Below are 17,635 nucleotides of genomic sequence, written 5' to 3'. Positions count from 1 at the left end.
CTTGTGAGGCTCTGTCACAAAGTAGGTGGTTGGTTTATATTTCCCTTCCCATAAAAAGGCTTTTATCTTTCAGTTGTTAACTTGAACCAAGTTGCTTACTCTCTTTCAATCCCATTGGTTTTCACATTACAATGTAACACGGCAATACAATTGCAGCCCATCATTGCCATCGCTCCATTGATGATCAAACACTCATGTTTAAAATTCTCAACGTTGCAGTACTCCAGGTTACAACTCCATGAATTCTGTTGTAGGAAAACTTTCTGAAACCTTTTTTTTGGCTGTTGCCCACCAATTTCATGCAGAAAACATCACAGACAGAAACCTGAAGCATTCATCACTCTGTTTTCGCAATTCTCTTTTTATCAAGGCTTCCTTTTTTCCCATGGGGTCTCTGTTTCTTGCCCTTCACCACCTTAAATCATTCACGTGTCTTTGTCCTTTCTTCTCTCTACTCCACCTCTTTACTTACTCTTAATAAAGACATTTCTCTCAGTATTTATTGAAGTAAATTTACCCCGTCATCAATAGGCTGCACCTCTTCCACACTGGGACACAATGTGGCAGCAATTTAAACATTTTCTCAGGAACCATCTCTCTAGAATGATCAGTAAATTCCTTGTATTATTTTACTCTCCTTACACTGACAACAATGTGTGATTACAAATAATCCTGCCTTTACTGCCGTCAAGATCCTGCACGTTGATATCTCTTACCCATCGTTAACCATCCCCTGCTAAACTTCAGTTCTCTTCCTCTCCAAGTTGAGGACTCTCATCATTTTCCTGGGTCACCTGTTATATCTGCCCCCTGAGCCCTGAAAATGCAGCCTCTGAGCCCACTAGGAGTCTACACCACGCACCCCCCCCCCCCCCCACCCCACTCCTCCTCCCTGGATGAAACCCTCCTTCTCCGGTTGGAGTAAGGACCCTTCTGCACCTGTACCCTCCTTCACAGTGATCCCCAGCCAACTCCAATCCAGGCCTATCACTCAGGCTGCTCTCCGGGGGGACAACATTTCAATAATGTCACACACGGTGGAGTTAGAGCCCACAGCGGGCAGCACAAACCCAATTTCAAGATTGTCCCAAAGCTCGACCAGTGGGGTAAGAAAATATCCTGACTGTTTCAATCATTCCCTGGGAATTTGGAACACCCTGAGACTCTGATAAGGGTTTATATTAATGATTACATTCATCATATACTGGATGGAATGTAGCTGATTAAAATGTATGTTTGTAATAAGCAATTCTTTCCAGTTAAATTTTTGAAACATTGTCTCTTCAGTTTCAGATGCTTTATGGGCAGAGGAACACGTAACGGGAATTTTGGGAAGAGCGGTCACAATATCTTGTCATTACGAAGCGCAGCAGTACCAGTCACACGTGAAATATTGGTGTCAAGGATGGAGTCGTATGTGTTCTGTTAGAGCAAAAACAAATTGGCCAAATGGGAGAATAACGATCACTGACGACAAAACACGAGGAATGTTTCTTGTCACAATCAAGAATCTTCAATGGGAAGATGCAGGATGGTACAGCTGTGGTATTGAGGCTTTTGCCTTTGACTCAATGTTTAATGTAAAGCTGCACATCTCCGACGGTAAATGTCTCAATGCGTTTTTAAATTATTCTCTGCTGATATGTCTGTTTTGTCAGGAAGAAAAGTGACAAAGTGTTGTGAAATACTTGATTTTTCTCACAGAATAATTGATTCGTTCCCACAGAAGCGGTCTCTGTTCCGGGACTTCGCTATTTATCCGAACCAATTGTCTCATGTTTTGGGAGTTCAGTGACAGTCTCCTGTGAGTCTGCCCGGGGATCCCTCCCCATTCACTACACATGGTCTGAGAAGACCCCATCTCAAGATTTAAAGATCTCCGGCACCAATAAACTGGATCTACATTGTCAATCCTTCACACAGCAACATCATCAATATTACTGCACAGCCTCAAATACTCAGGGAACAAAACCCAGTGAAATTGTTCATGTCTCAGTCAACAATGTAAGAGAGAAGAACTGCAGTTACAGGATACAGATCAACAGCATCGGTAAGTGTGATGTAAACAATGCTTACTTATTATCTCCACACTTGAAAATTGCAAATGATAAAATGTATGTTTTCATTGTCGGTTCTGATCTACGCCAATGGTTTGCACGGTAATTGGAAAATGACCAGGTATATAAAATACTGCCCACAACTTGCAAAAACTTTGCAAAAACTCCAAAACTCCCCACAAGTTAAAATAGTGTTTGATTGTCTTACAATTTGCATTTTTCTAACATATGGAATTACTAAATTCAGTATGTAACTATTGTGTCCAGATTTCGGACAGATATTGGGGAAAGAGTGGAGAGCAGTTGTACAAATGAAATATCGAGGTAAAAACAATGATTGCAGATGCTGGAAACCAGATTCTGGATTCATGGTGCTGGAAAAGCACAGCAGTTCAGGCAGTATCCGAGGAGCAGTAAAATCGATGTTTCAGGCAAAAGCCCTTCATCAGGAATACAGGCAGAGTGCCTGAAGGGTGGAGAGTATTTTGGGATCTTCTCAGATTCTCTAAAGTGCCAAAACCCATCTGATTTATCAATGTTCTTTAGGGAAGGAAATCTGCCGCCCTTTCCAGGTCTGCTCTACATGGGACTCCAGCAATGTGGTTTGTTCTTAACTGCCCTCTTCAAAAGCTTTAGAAAGCCACTCAGTCAGGGGCAATTAGGAATGGGCAAGAGACGCTGGCCATTAAAGACTAAAAGATAAAGAACTAACAGGATAATTGTTGCAGACATTACTCACGCAAAACACACCCAAGCTGTGTTTTCTGAGTACTCCTTGGAGATGGGGAACCTCATCTGTTTGCCTCATGGCTCCTTCCGGTGGGTTATGTGTCTGTGGATGAGGTTTCCCATTATTCCTGCAAGATCAGAAAACCATCTCAAGATGATGAATGTGACCACTGCCAATATCAGCAAGGGACAGCTCCATGTAAATCCCGTGGTTTTAAACAAGTGGGATATCTGGGTTGTAGTTACCAGCCCAAACCCTTTAACAAACCCCAATGTAACACATCAACTCTCAGATTCAAGGAAGGAAGTAACCGGGATCGTCTTTGTGCGGAACCACAGGAGATGGAAAAGATACTCAATAAATATTTTGAATATTTTACTATGGAGAAAGACATGGAGGCAAGGGAATTCAGGGAAATGAACATTGATGCCATGAAAACAGTCCACATTACAGAAAGAGGAAGTCCTGAAAATCTTAAAAGATATAACAACAGATAGATTTCCAGGACTTGATCAAGTGGAAATTAGGGAAGAAATTGTGGGTCCCAGTAGTGTCACTATTTGTATCATCCACAGTCACGGGTGAGGTGCTGGAGGATGTAAGGGTTGCTAACGTTATCCCTTTATGTAGGGAAGGCTGTGTGGAGAAGCCTGGGAATCACATATCTGTGAGTCTGATATCAGTGATGGGTAAGTGAGAATCATAGAATGACAGATTCCGCACAGTGTGAAACAGGTCATTCGGCCCAACAATTCTACACCAAACCTCCAATGAGCATCCCACACAGAAACATTTCCCTTGTCTAACGCACCTAACCTGTACATCCCTGAACACAATGGGGCAATTTATCATGTCCAATTCACATAATCTGCACATCTTTGGACTGTTGTTGGAGAGGGTTTTTAAAGATTGGATTTAAATATATTTGGAGAGGCAAGAACTAATTAGGGATAGTACGTGGGAAGTCGTGCATTACAAACTTGGTTCCATTTTTTTCAGGGTGTAAGCAAAAAGCTTGATGAGGGGGAACAGTAATTGTTGTCTCCTTGGACTTTCGTAACAAGGCTCCACATTCAGGAGTAATTTGTAAAGTTAGATCACATGGGATTCAGGGTGAGCTTGCGAATTGAATACAAAATTAGCTTGATGGCAGGAGACAGAGGGTGGTGGAGGGTCATTTTTTTGGATTGGAGGCCTGTGACCAGTGGTGTTCTACAGGGATCGGTGTAAATTATATAAACAATATGAATGACAATTTAGATGGCATGGTTCATAAGTTTATAAATGACACCAAAATTGGTGGTATCGTTGACAGTGACAAAAGTTATCTATGATTACAAAGGGATCTTGATCAATTGGATCAATGTGCTGAGGATTGGCAGATGGAGTTTATTTTATTCAATGTGGGGTATAGCCTTTTGGTAAAACAAAACAGGACAGGAGTTACACAATTAAAAGTACGGCCTGGGGTAGTGCTGTCAAACAGAGAGACCCTGGGGATCTTTGACATTTGCATCACAGGTCAAGAGGGTGGTTAAGAAGGTATTTAGCATGCTTACTATCATTGCTCAGACCATTGAGTGTAGGAGTTGGAACATCATGTTCAGCTTGTGAGACCACTTTTGGTTTCGTGCGTACAGTTTGAGTCACCCTGCTTCAAGAAGATTATTATTAATTTGAAGAGGTTTCAGAAAAGATCTACTAAGATGTTGCTGTGACTGGAGGGTTTGAGTGATAAGGATAGGCTGGGACTTTTTCCCCTGGAGCAGAGGAGGTTGGGAGGTGACTTTATCGAGGTTTATAAAATCATGAGGGGTCTAGATAAGGTGTTTAGCAAAGGTTTCTTTCTCTAGGCTGGGAGAGTTCAATGTGAGGGGTCATGTTTTCAAGGTGAGAGGAGACAGATCTGAAAGGAATCTGAGGGACAATATTTTCACACAGAGGGTGTTTTATATGTGGAATGACATGGGAGATGAAGGGGCAGTTGCAACATCAAAAAGACATTTGGATCAGTCCATAAATAAGAAAGATTTGGAGGGAAATGTGCCAAATGCAAGCAAGTGGGACTGGTTTATTTTGAGAAACTTTTTCAGCACGGACGTATTAAACTGAAGGGTCTATTTCTGTGCCATATGTGCCACACTGAATGGGATAGTGAAGGGCAAAGTGTTGCGGGTTGTTGGTTTTTCAATTATAGTCAGTTTTGTAACAAATGCTTATTTTCCAACGAAGCTATCTCTGTTTCTGGACTTCAATTTTAATCCCAATCAAATGTCTCATGTACTGGGGGTTCAGTGACAGTCTCCTGTGAGTCTGCCCGGGGATCCCTCCCCATTCACTACACATGGTCTGAGAAGACCCCATCTCAAGATTCAAAGATCTCTGACACCAATAAACTGGATCTACATTGTCAATCCTTCACACGGCAACATCATCAATATTACTGCACAACCTCAAATACTCAGGGAACAAAACCCAGTGAAATTATCCATGTCTCAGTGTCCAGTGTAGCAGAGAGGGGCTGGAGTTACATGATAACAATCAGCAGCATCGGTATGTTTTCTACAAACACTGAGGCTGACACATTCATTCAATGTTTATTCAAACTGCTCATTGGTTAACTGTACCTCATCACTTATGTCTCTATGATATTTGAACAAATTTGAACAAGGTGTTAACTTATTTATGAGAATGGACAAGATTGTAATAAAGCTTCAGAAAATGCATGCGTGCTTCACTCCAGCTTTGTGTTACACCTCACAGCCTGTGTGTGTTGTACCTTTAATAGATAAAGTCATCACTGTATCATAGCATGTGACCTGAGGGGATAATGGTGTCAGACTCCATCTTAGTCAGGGCCACATCAGGCATGACATGCTGATGGATGGGTGTCACTGTTTGTAACTGATTACCTCAGTTTCGGCCCAGATCCTGAAGTGTCTGTGACTGTGAGATATGTTTTGCCAGACGCTAATATAAATATCTGTTGATTTGTCAGTACTACAAAATCCACACCTTGTTCTCATATAACAGGAGCTAACGTAAAGACTGCATCATTGGGTCTAAATACAATAGTAGAGGCAAGACCCCAGTGGAAGATCACCCAGCAATCACAGGATATTACAGGACAGAGCAGGGGCTGCTGGATCCCCCAGGAATACATTGTCCAGTGGGGGCAGTGACCAGCTCAGTGGCTGGAACTTTCTTTTATGTTTGACAAGGATGAGAAAGGAGATCTTGGTAATATAGTCCCACCCAACCTCAGGCTTTCAAATGCTTTAATAAAAATACAGTAGCGTCAAAGTCCGGGTGAGGAACAAAATACAAATTACATGCAAACTAGGTCACTACCACATCTCTCTAGACAGGGGGAGTTAGAGACAAATGAATTCAACAAAATCCATTATTCATAACAAGTCCTGAGGTTCCATTGGTGAGGAGAGCTCTCTTGGTTGTCTGTAACTGAGACTCAGATGAAGCTGAATATAACCTTATGTCTCAATAGGAAGGGAATATACTTGTGACAAATCCTCAACAAAATCACGAACAAGATCCACAACAAAGTCACCAACAACATCCACAACAAAATCACCAACAACAACCACAACAATATCACCAACAGCAACAGGAACATCGTCAGGACCCAAGTCTGTCAGGAAAAGGTAGAACAATTTCATTGTCAATGTTTCTATCAGCATTGATTCCAGTGAGAATAAGTGACTAAGTATAGGCTTGCAATAAGTTTCAATTTTAGGTGATAACTTATCAGAATATCAATGGTCACTGATTTCATGCAATGTCATTATGTTCGCTTCCTTATTGGTGAGCTGAAGGCGAGATTTTCTGAGTGTTTTAACTTTAGGTTTAATTAGCAAAGTGGTTCAATTTCCAGGTCGTAACATTTACAATGTTGTTATTTACGTTATTGGACATTCATAACAGGAAATGCCAATTCTCTGTTGCCCCATCCAGTTTAAATGCTTCATTATTCATCTAAGCTCACGGTGTTGTATATGTCAAAGAAGTGACATGTTGTTGAGCCAGGGCGTCTGGAGTATCACTGCCAAGGACACGACATTCTCTACCATCTTCTCCTCCTCCGTTCTCTCATGTTAAACATTATTCCCAAACTGAGAGGGTGGGAGGCTGTCTGGTTCCAGCTGGTTAAGCCTTGCCTGTTAGAAGGTGCAAGGAGCAGTGTGGGATGATGATATTCTGAGTTCCTCACTCACTGAAGAGACATCTCATCCACTGGAATATTGCACCAGACTGCAGTGCTCCTGTAACTATCCATCCACATCTAATAATTCTCGTTGATAACAAGATGCTGAGCATGACAGGACTGAAACTTGTTACATTTGCCTTTTATATATTGTTTAAGTCATTCATAAATTAAACTGTTATTTAGTATTCCTATGTAACTCCCTGAGCTGTGCTGCGTTACTTTGCTACAATATACTGCAGTGTCAACATGGGATAAATGTTTAAAACATCAAGCAGTCTTGTTTCCTTCAAATGATTTTGTATTTCTTCTGTTTTACACAGTTACGTTGTCTGGGATGTGATACGCTGGGTACTCTTCACTCTCCTGGTGATTTGTTCTGTTTCAGTCACAATGTTTACACGAAAACATTAGGTGAGCATCATGGCCTTTACACAAATGATTTTGAGCACTCTAAGTTCCCCATCAATGAGGTGGCCCTGGGTGGAGGGGTTTCGAAGCAAGAGACACAGTTTGAGAAGAATGGGTTGCCCATTTGGGACTGAGATGAGCAGGAATTTCTTCACTCAGAGGGTGACGGTTTGTTGGAATTCTCTGTCCCAGAGAGCTCTGGAGGATCCAGCCTTGAGTATATTCAAAACAGAGATCAATAATGTTCTGGGTGATAAAGATATGGAGGTACATGGCGGGAGTTGGGGGGGGGGGGGGGGAGTGCAAGAAAACATGGTGTTCAGATGGAAAATCTGCTCTGATCCAGGTGAATGCTGAAGGAGCCTCGAGGGGCCGAATGGCCTACACTGGTCCTGCCTCATCTCTCCATGATGACCTCATGCTGTTAAATGCTGTACCAGCATCCACCACTTCCTCTGGCAGCTCATTTCATACACGCACCACCCTCTGCATGAAAACATTACTCCTCAGGTCATTTTGAAATCTTTTCCCTCTCACCTTCCACCTATGCCCTCTAGGTCTGGACACCCCCAGATAGGAAAAGGATCTTGGCTGTTCACCCTGTCCATGTCCTTATTTAAATCTCATTGGATAATATAGTCATGTGTCCTAATCTGGAATGAAGACAAAGACAATGCAAATGCTGTTGGGATGAGAGACAAGTGAATTAGTGTGTAATGGTTTGATTGAATGGATCCTTGTTATCTGTTAAAATAATAAAATACATTTGTTGTTATTCGAAAGAATTGATTTATTCAACATTTATTCAACATGTACAGCTCCCATGCATACATTAATAAATTATGTAAACAAAGAAACCTGAGTCTGACCTAAAGAGGAAATGCAGCATCAAATCACCCTTTCTGGGAGTCTCACAGAACGTAGGAGGCTCCAGGCAGCAAAAGGAAATGGCATATTCCAAGGTCACTGTCATATTGTGCCTCACATAGAGTTATCGAGTCACAGAGAAGTACAGCGCGGTCTAACTCGTCCACGCCAACCAGATATCCAAACCCAATCTAGTTCTACCTGCCAGCACCTGGCCCATATCCCTCCAAACCCTTCCTATTCATATAACCATCCAGGTGCCTTTTAAATGTTGCAATTGTTCTAGCCTCCACCACTTCCTCTGGCAGCGCATTCCACACACACACCACTCTCTGTGTAAAATGTTGCCCCTTAGGTCTCTTTTAAATCTTTCCCCTCTCACCTTAAACATATGCCCTCTAGTTCTGGACTCCCCCACCCCAGGGAAAAGACCTTGTCTATTTATCCCATCCATGCCCTTCATGATTGTGTAAACCTCTATAAGGTCACCCCTCAGCCTCCAATGCTCCAGGGAAAACAGCCCCAGCCTGTTCAGCCTCTCCTTGTTGCTCAGATCCTCCAACCCTGGCAACATCCTTGTAAATCTTTTCTGAACCCTTTCAAGATTCACAACATCTTTCTGATAGGAAGGAGACCAGAATTGCATGCAATATTCCAACAGTGGCCTAACCAATGTCCTGTACAGCCTCAACATGACCTCCCAACTCCTGTACTCAATACTCTGACCAATAAAGGAAAGCATACCAAACACCTTCTTCACTATCCTATCTACCTGCGACTCCACTTTCAAGGAGCTATGAACCTGTACTCCAAGGTCTCTTTGTTCAGCAACACACTTTGGGCCTTACTATTAAGTGTATAAGTCCTGCTCTGATTTGCTTTCCCAAAATGCAGGACCTCGCATTTATCTAAATTAAACTTCATCTGCCACTTCTTGGCCCATTGGCCCATCTGATCAAGATCCTGTTGTAATCTGAGGTAAGCTTCTTCGCTCTTCCCTGCACCTCCAATCTTGGCGTCGTCTGCAAAATTATAAACTATACCTCTTAGGTTCAGATCCAAATCATTGAGATAAATGATGAAAAGTCGTGGACCCAGTTCCAATCCTTGTGGCACTCCACTGGTCACAGGTCTCCAGTTTGAAAAACAACCCTCCACCTCCACCCTCTGTCTTCTACCTTTGAGCCAGATTTGTATCCAAATGGCTAGTTCTCCCTGTATCCTGTGAGATCTAACCTTGCTAACCAGTGTCCCATGGGGAACCATGTCGAATGCCTTACTGAAGTCCATATAGCTGACATCTACCACTCTGCCCTCATCAATTCTTTTTGTTGCTTCTTCAAATATGTCAATCAAGTTTATGAGACATGATCTCCCACGCACAAAGCCATGTTGACGATCCCTAATCAGTCCCTGCCTTTCCAAATACATGTACATCCTGTCCCTCAGGATTCCTTCCAACAACTTGCCCACTACCGATGTCAGGCTAACTGGTCCATAGTTCCCTGGCTTGTCTTTACCACCTTTCTTAAACAGTGGCACCATATTAGCCAACCTCCAGGTACAAATATCTCAGTAAGAGGCCAGCAATCACTTCCCTGGCTTCCCATAGAGTTCTCGGCAACACCTGATCAGGTCCTGGGGATTTATTCACTTTTAGGTGTTTCAAGACATCCAGCACTTCCTTCTCGGTAATATGGAATTTTCCAAGATGTCACCATCTGTTTCCCTACAATCTATAACTTCCATGTCCTTTTCCACAGTAGATACAGATGCAAAATACCATTTAGTATCTCCTGCATCTCCTGCAGCTCCACATAAAGGCTGCCTTGCTGTTCTTTGAGGGGCCCTATTCTCTCCCTAGTTATCCTTTTGTCCTTAATGTATTTGTAAAAACCCTTTGGATTCTTCTTAACTCTATTTGCCAAAGCTATTTCATGTCCCCTTTTTGCCCTCCTGATTTCCCTCTTAAGTATACTCCTACTGCCTTTATATTCTTCTAAGGGTTCACTCGATCTATCCTGTCTCTACCTTACATGTGCTTCCATCTTTTCTTTAACAAAACTCTCAATTTCTTTAGTCATCCAGCATTCCCTATACCTACCAGCCTTTCCTTTCATCCTGACAGGAATATACTTTCTCTGGATTCTCGTTATCTCATTTAGATTAGATTCTCTACAGTGTGGAAACTGGCCCTTCGGCCCAACAAGTCCACACCAACCCTCTAAAGAGCAACCCACCCAGACGCATTCTCCTACATTTACCCCTGACTAATGCACCTAACACTACAGGCAATTTGGCACGGCCAATTCACCGAACCTGCACATCTTTGGACTGTGGGAGGAAACTAGAGCACCCGGAGGAAACCCATGCAGACGCAGGGAGAATGTGCAAACTCCACACAGACAGTCGCCCAAGGCTGGAATCGAATCTGGAACCCTGGTGCTGTGAGGCAGCAGTGCTAACCACTGAGCCTCAGGCCTCCCATTTTTCAACCGTCCCTTTGCCTGGGAACATATGCCCCCAATCAGCTTTTGAAAGTTCTTGCCTACTACCGTCAAAATTAGCCTTTCTCCAACTTAGAACTTCAACTTTTAGATCTGGTCTATCCTTTACCATCACTATTTTAAAACTAATGGAATTATGGTCACTGGCCCCAAAGTGCTCTCCCACTGACACCTCAGTCACCTGCCCTGCCTTATTTCCCAAGAGTAGGTCAAGTTTTGCACCTTCTCTAGTAGGTACATCCACATACTGAATCAGAAAATTTTCTTGTATACACTGAACAAATTCCTCTCCATCTAAACCCTTGACTCCATGGCAGCCCCAGTCTATGTTTAGAGAGTTTAAATCCCCTACCATAACCACCCTATTATTCTTACAGATAACTGAGATCTCCTTACAAATATTTTTCTCAATTTCCCTCTGACTATTTGGGAGTCTGTAATACAATCCCAATAAGGTGATCTTCCCTTTCTTATTTCTTAGTTCCACCCAAATAACTTCCCTGGATGTATTTCCAGGAATATCCTCCCTCAGTGCAGCTGTAATGCTATCCCTTATCAAAAATGCCACTCCCCCTCCTCTCTTGCCTCCGTTTCTGTCCTTCCTGTAGCAGTTGTATCCTGGAACATTAAGCTGCCAGTCCTGCCCATCCCTGAGCCATGTCCCTGTAATTGCTATGATATCCCAGTCCCATGTTCCTAACCATGCCCTGAGTTCATCTGCCTTCCCTGTTAAGCCTCTTACATTGAAATAAATTGGAGATGGTTAGGGCCAGTAAGGGCTTTGCAATTCTGAAAGACATAGCTCTGATGGGAAATTGGGGACATAATGGCTATAGAGTGAGAATGAACAGAAATAGTGAGGTGACAAAAGATCATTGGATCCACAGGGACAGCAACAATAAAGAGAGGAAGGCATCACAGGTAGAGTTGGCTGTTAATTTACAGAAACACCCCAATCCCTGTGTCTGCAGCATATGGAGAACCTTATCAAAGCTACTAATAGTTCTGAAGTATGGTCAACGGACTCAAAACAGTGACTCTGCTTTCGCTCCACAGACACCTGCCAGACTTGCTGTGTTTCTCCAGCTATTTCTGCTTTTCTCACAAAACACTCAGTTGACACTTCACCCATCCTGACCCAGTCGCAGCACAATAACTGTGTAAAATGACAGGCACCCAATTGCAGATTAGGGGTGTAGTCAGTCATACATATTTTGGATTGGGAGGGGGAGGGGGGTGATGGAGTAAATTTCTACGCATTTGAAACCTCATCAGGGCAATTACATCCACCATGCATCCACTGATTCAGTCCTACCATACAGTCATAGAGATGTACAGGATGGAAACAGACCCTTCGGTCCAACCCGTCCATGCTGACCAGATATCCAACCCATTCTGGTCCCACCTGTCAGCACCCGGCCCATATCCCTCCAAACCCTTCCTATTCATATCCCCATCCAAATGGGTACTCTTAAATGTTGCAATTGTACCAGCCTCCACCACATCCTCTGGCAGCTCATTCCACACACGCACCACTCTCTGTGTAAAATGTTGCCCCTTAGGTCTCTTTTAAATCTTTCCCCTCTCACCCTAAACCTATGCCCTCTAGTTCTGGACTCCCCGACCCCAGGGAAAAGACTTTGTCTATTTATCCTATCCATGCCCCTCATAATTTTGTAAACCTCTATAAGGTCACCCCTCAGTCTCCGATGCTCAAGGGAAAACAGCCCCAGCCTGTTCAGCCTCTCCCTGTTGCTCAGATCCTCTAACCCTGGCAACATCCATGTAAATCTTTTCTGAACCCTTTCAAGTTTCACAACATCATTCTGTTAGGAAGGAGACCAGAATTGCACGCCTAACCAATGTCCTGTACAGCCGCAACATGACCTCCCAACTCCTGTACTCAATACTCTGACCAATAAAGAAAAGCATACCAAATGCCTTCTTCACTATCCTATCTACCTGCGACTCCACTTTCAAGGAGCTATGAACCTGCACTCCAAGATCTCTTTGTTCAGCAACACTCCCAAGGACCTTTCCATTAAGTATATAAGTCCTGTTAAGATTTGCTTTCCCAAAATGCAGGACCTCGCATTTTTCTGAATTAAACTCCATCTGCCACTTCTCAGCCCATTGGCCCATCTGGTCCAGATCCTGTTGTAATCTGAGGTCACCCTCTTCGCTGTCCACTATACCTCCAGTTTTGGTGTCATCTGCAAACTTACTAACTGTTACCTCCTATGTTCGCATTCAAATCATTTATGTAAATGACAAAAAGTAGAGGGCCCAGCACCGATCCTTGTAGCACTCCACTGATCACAGGCCTCTAGTGTGAAAAACAACCCTCCACCACCACCCTCTGTCTTCTCCCTTTGAGCCAGTTCTGTATCCAAATGGCTAGTTCTCCCTGTATTCCATGAGATCTAACCTTGCTAATCAGTCTCCCATGGGGAACCTTGTCGAACGCCTTACTGAAGTCCATGTAGATCACATCTGCTGCTCTGCCCTCATCAATCTTCTTTGTTACTTTTTCAAAAAACTCAATCAAGTTTGTGAGACACGATTTCCCACGCACTAAGCCATGTTGACTATCCCTAATCAGTCCCTGCCTTTCCAAATACATGTACATCCTGTCCCTCAGGATTCCCTCCAACAATTTGCCCACCACCGAGGTCAGGCTCACTGGTCTATAGTTCCCTGGCTTGTCTTTACCGCTCTTCTTAAACAGTGGCACCACATTTGCCAACCTCCAGTCTTCCGGCACCTCACCTGTGACTATCGATGATACAAATATCTCAGCAAGAGGCCCAGCAATCACTTCTCTAGCTCCCCACAGAGTTCTCGGGTACACCTGATCAGGTCCTGGGGATTTATCCACCTTTTACCACTGGCATCAAATTACACTTCAACAACAGGTCACTCATTGTCCAGAAGTAAACATTACAGGTGATGGCCTCAAGCAATCATTGACAACAACATTGTTCACCCTCAGGGTCTCATTAATGAGGCAAATGTAATCAGACAAGCACATTTTAAAGTTCCACTTGGGTTTGGTATTTCTGTAATGCACTGCATGGCGAACAGTGGAAGACAGCAATCCTCAGTTGCAATGGTCATACACTGAATTATCAGTCTGTGAGGACATAGTCTGCAATGTGTAAGGGTGCTTGGTTGTGCCAATGACATTTGGATGAGGATACAGACATTGGACATCCGAATGGGGTTATGACAACATTTCCCCTGAATTTTCACGCACTCTCTCTCTCTTCCTCACACACATACACACATCTTCCCTGTATGTCTCTTACCACACCCCCCAAAGCTACACAAACACACACACACACATATAAGTCTATGGGGTGAACTGCATTTGCAAACTTGAATTTGTAGATACTTTCTATTTTGTTCAAAAATCACACAGTCTATAGGCAGTGAGTTAATGTGACATTTTATAAATTCCTACATTCAAAATAAATCCAGTCTGACTCCAAGTTGGGCACAGACTCTAACCTCATACCAGTAATGCATTGTCTAAGCTGAGATGGCACGTTTTTATTTACTGATAAAATTTTAAGATATATCGGGGCAGTGATTTGAGATAAATTCTGGGATTTACATATTAATCAATCGAAACCTGTATCCCCATTCTATGTGATTACAGACTTAACAGCAATCTAGGTTTCTCTAACACGTTGCATCTGTTGTGTGACACTTTGATTTTTTACTTATAGATGCTGTGTCCTTTGTATCCTGCTCCACTGACTCCCTGACAAAGGAGTAGTGCTCTGAATGCTTGTATTTTCAAATAAACCTGTTGGTCTATAACCTGGTGTTGTGTGATTTTCAGCTTTATCCACCCCAGTCCAACAGCAGCCCCTCCACATCCTGAATCGTCTTGCCAGTGGCTCATATCCAGCAGACAGTGAGTGCTGAGCCTGAGTCTGAATGACAGTCGTTCACCTCTCCAAGGAGACAGCTCGACATACGGCTCGGGGTTGATGGTGATGGTTGATGTCTCCATCCCCATTGATCCAGTTTAAGGACTGTCTCTGACATACCTACCTGCTGTGCTTGTGCTTGTCTGGGCATTTTCACGACTTCAATAAAATTGCACCTGACAATTCTGAAGAATGAAGCCATTGTCTCTATCCCAGCACAATCACCTTTCCTCAGCCACTGATTCCATCCATCTCCCTGTCCAGCAGAGCCCTCATCCATGATGTTGTTAGTTTCACACTCAATCATTCCTACACCATACTGTCTGGCCATGAATCTTCCAATTTACACTCATCCATCTCTCTGCTCTAGCTTTGCATCTTTAAAGGTGCTATGTGAATGCAACTTGCCATATTCGCAAACACACTGATAAGGCAAGACTTTGAAAGAAATGAATGTACTTCTCAGCTCATTGTATTTCAAAAGCTGCAAATCCACCTATCATTCTGAAACAATGTGAACTTTTATCCCAAACATTACAATCCAAATTAACTTCAATGGAATTGAATAATTTTATAATTTTATTGAAAATTAAAATTTAAATCTGGTAAAGTAGATTTCTTCCCTAAATTGTTTTATTTCTAAAAATGTTTCTGTCTGCAGCAAGCTGTGTGTGAATGGCTCATTGTAAATGAACACACATTCAGTTTGGGCCAATTCCATTAAACCCTCAAACAGGTTCATGGTCAATGAGGAATGTAACTGAGAATTCTAGAATCCTGACAGTGCAGAAAGAGGCCATTTGGCCCATCTGGTCTGCTCCACCCATCTGAAGACCATCCCACCAGACCCAGAACCCCACTCTGTACCCATAACCACACATTTCCCATGGCTAACCCACCGAGCCTGTACATCCCTGGACACTCTGGGCAAGTTAGCATGACCATTCTGCCGAACCTGCACATTGCTGGACAGTGGGAGGAAACATCTGGAGGAAACCCAGGCAGACTCAGAGAGAATGTACAAACTGCACACAGTCACCCAAGGTTTGAACTGAACCCAGGTCACGGGAGCTGTGAGGCAGCAGTGCTAACCACTGAGACACTGTGATGTCCATTTTTGAGAAGTTGAGATACAAAAAGCAAGTTTCCACACTTGTTGCATGGTTTGATGTTCATTGTCTTTTGACACTATAAGAAAAAAGTGTGAATATTGTCAAGGAGGATGTGTGATAGATAGCCCTGGATGTACAATGAGAGTAAGTGTTAGTTACTTTTGTCTGCAAATTGGAGAGAGAGTGCCCTGGTACAGCACTTGCTGGAGGCTAATGTTGTGGGCCCTGGTCCATTTGAAGGACATTGTTGGAGGTGGATGGAACAAACAGAGGACAGATGTATCGGGGTCCGGCCTGAGCGGGATGTAGGTTATGAATCACAAAGAGGACAGGTGAAAGGGGAGAGAAGCTTTATCGATTAATCTGCAGGGGAGATTCCAAAGGACCAGAAGAAGAGCCATCAGTTCAACCACTGTAAACCAGAGATAAAGTTCCGACAGCAGAAACCTTTTATATTGTCCAGGAACTGTATGGCTAACAGCTCAGGAGTTCAGGAATATGTCACTAACTATTACAGCCGGAACATTACACAACTCTTCCAAAGGCTTTCAAAAAGCTTGCTAAACACTCGGGATTGGCCTCCTCTGTCACTGGTAAAACCCCAGAGCCTGTGGGGAAAGTCCATTGTGAAACCACAACCCATACTGGCCTTTACAAACCTCAAGATCCTGCACATTGATCTCTCTCTCTCCCATCGTGAACCGTCCTTTGCTGAACTGCAATTCTCTTCCTCTCCCACTTGACATCTCACATCATCTTCCTGGGTCACCTGTTGTATCTGCCCCTTGAGCCCTGAAAATGCAGCCCCTGAGCCCACCATGAGTCTCCACACACACCCCTCTCCTCCCTGGATGAAACCCTCCTTTTCCGGTCGGAGTAAGGACCCTTCAGCACCTGTACCCTCCTTCACACTGATCCCCAGCCGACTCCAATCCAGGCCTGTCACTCAGGCTGCTCTCCAGGGGGACAACATTTCGATGATGTCACACATGGTGGAGTTAGAGCCCACAGCGGGCAGCACAAACCCAATTTCAAGATTGTCCCAAAGCTTGACCAGTGGGGTAAGAAAATATCCCGACTGTTTCAATCATTTCCTGGGAATTTGGAACAGCCTGAGGCTCTGATAAGGGTTTATGTTAATGATTACCTTCATCAGAAATTAGATGCAATGTAGCTGAATAAAATTTATCTGTGCATTTTAAGCATGTTTTTCTGGTCAAATTTCTGAAATATTATCTCCTCAGTTTCAGGTGCTTTATGGGCAGAGGAACATGTAAGGGGAATTTTGGGAAGAGCGATCACAATATCTTGTCACTACGAAGCTCAGTGGTACCAGTCACACATGAAATATTGGTGCCATGGATGGACTAGTGTAAGGTTATAGCAACGACAAATTGGCCAAATGGGAGAATATCAATCACTGATAACAAAACACAAGGAATATTTGTGTTCAATGTAAAGATGCCGAATGGTACAGCCGTGGGATTGAGATTCCTGGTATTCAGCAGGACCTCATGTCTCATGTATATCTGCACGTCTCTGAAGGTAAATGTCTCAGTATTTTTTTTTAGAATGCTCTCTGCTGGAATGTCTGATCAATGTTTTCTCCAGGAAGAAAAGTGCCAAAGTGTTGAGGGATATTTAATTTTTAGATCTCTCAATAATTGTTTCTTTCCCACAGAAGCTGTCTCTGTTCCTGGGCTTTGATATTTATCCCAACCAAATGTTTCATGTTCTGGGGGTTCAGTGACAGTCTCCTGTGAGTCTGCCCGGGGATCCCTCCCCATTCAC

At 43.3% G+C, this 17,635-nt stretch overlaps 1 pseudogene; it reads right to left on the bottom strand.

Moving 5' to 3' along the window:
• Positions 1-8,126: 8,126 nt before the first annotated feature.
• Positions 8,127-17,635, bottom strand: part of LOC140467127 (CMRF35-like molecule 8) — a 33,668-nt pseudogene continuing 24,159 nt past the window's right edge.

Source organism: Chiloscyllium punctatum, chromosome 45 (assembly GCF_047496795.1).
Source record: "Chiloscyllium punctatum isolate Juve2018m chromosome 45, sChiPun1.3, whole genome shotgun sequence".
In the NCBI taxonomy this organism is placed as follows: domain Eukaryota; kingdom Metazoa; phylum Chordata; class Chondrichthyes; order Orectolobiformes; family Hemiscylliidae; genus Chiloscyllium; species Chiloscyllium punctatum.
Note: the sequence above shows the minus strand (reverse complement) of the source record. Positions and strands in the feature narration are given on the sequence as shown.